Source organism: Sinocyclocheilus anshuiensis, unplaced genomic scaffold (assembly GCF_001515605.1).
Source record: "Sinocyclocheilus anshuiensis isolate Anshui unplaced genomic scaffold, SAMN03320099.WGS_v1.1 scaffold1036, whole genome shotgun sequence".
In the NCBI taxonomy this organism is placed as follows: domain Eukaryota; kingdom Metazoa; phylum Chordata; class Actinopteri; order Cypriniformes; family Cyprinidae; genus Sinocyclocheilus; species Sinocyclocheilus anshuiensis.
The window spans coordinates 1,097,539-1,098,881 of NW_015550226.1; the positions used below are offsets into that span (position 1 = coordinate 1,097,539).

General features: G+C 36.9%; 1 protein-coding gene across 1 annotated transcript in view; it reads left to right on the forward strand.

The window, feature by feature from the left end:
• LOC107661020 (syntaxin-12-like) overlaps positions 1 to 1,343 on the forward strand; it is a 9,755-nt gene that overhangs the window by 900 nt on the left and 7,512 nt on the right. The gene's annotated exons all lie outside the window — the stretch shown is intronic.

The window sequence follows — 1,343 nt, forward strand, 5'->3', positions numbered from 1 at the left end:
CGTGGCTTATGTGGCCGCCGCCTGATGAGCTGCAGCTGTGACCGATCAGCCTGTGATGAGGACGGCCAGGTGTTCCTCGCTTGTTTCCAGGGCAACGCTGATGCAGCTTTGGGACGCTCGTCACAATATATATATATATATATATATATATATATATATTATTTTAGTTTATAACAATTCTTATGTTTCGGTATGTATTTTAATAGAAGAGGTAGCCTAGCTTATGTTCATACCGCTCTCCAGTGGGTACATTCAGTGTTGCACTTGGGCCTTCAATGCAGTTGTAACTTCTCAAAGGTTGCATTAAATTTCCTTTAAATACCTTCAAGGAAATGAAAGCAAAAAGTTATTAAATTAAGCAACAAGAATAGTCCTTAAAGACAATACACATTACAAGAATCCATAGTGACGCGCCTTGTTAAGCCTCCTTTTAATTGAGGAATGGTATCATATTTTAGCGTTATTATCAGTTTTAATAATGATTATGCTCATTAATAGGTTACAACGCTGGCCTACACACGTAAAACAGGCTGACATTAAAGGAGTTCCCCCAAAAATGAACATTATGTCATCTTTTACCCATCCTCATGTCGTTTCAGTCCAAACCTACAAAACTTGGAACACAAATTAAGATATTTTTAATACTCTCTTTTTGTCCATCCATTTCAAGTCCACACAAATAACATTTTCAAGATTTAATTCAAGTCTCCAAAAGAGACATGGCCGCTTTATGCGATTAAAGGATTAAATGTATTATTTAATGCACATAAACAATGATTAATGCACAATACAAGTACTTATGATAAAATAAAGCGTAACTGTGCATACTTCGAGACTCATAATGATGACATGGTCATGACTTTTGCAGCGATCTGGTCGAGATTCAGTGGTTAAACTAGCATTAGGAGGTTATTGAGTTAAATGAGAGAGAAAAAAAAACGAGTGACTTGAAGTGGCAGCGCCCTCTTCTGGCTATATTATTAAACGTTGCGTCCAGTTTTTTAACATTGGCCTAAAAAGAGCCCTAGCTTCAAATGCGGACTGGTCTCCATAGCTTGAGGATCAGGGTCCGGGACAGAGTTCTAGACCAACCCCACATTTTTTGATTTATAAAAATGCATTCACTTGTCCTTGAATAAAAAAATTTAAAAAATCACATGAAAGCAAATGTACTTTTTGTTGTTGCAACAGGGTATATCTATTAGGCTACTAATTAACACAGATATAATCCATATTTATAAACTCAGGTTAGTTGCAGCTGGCATAATACAAGCACATAACACTGAATAAATGTCACACACACACACACACACACACACACACACACACACACACACACACAC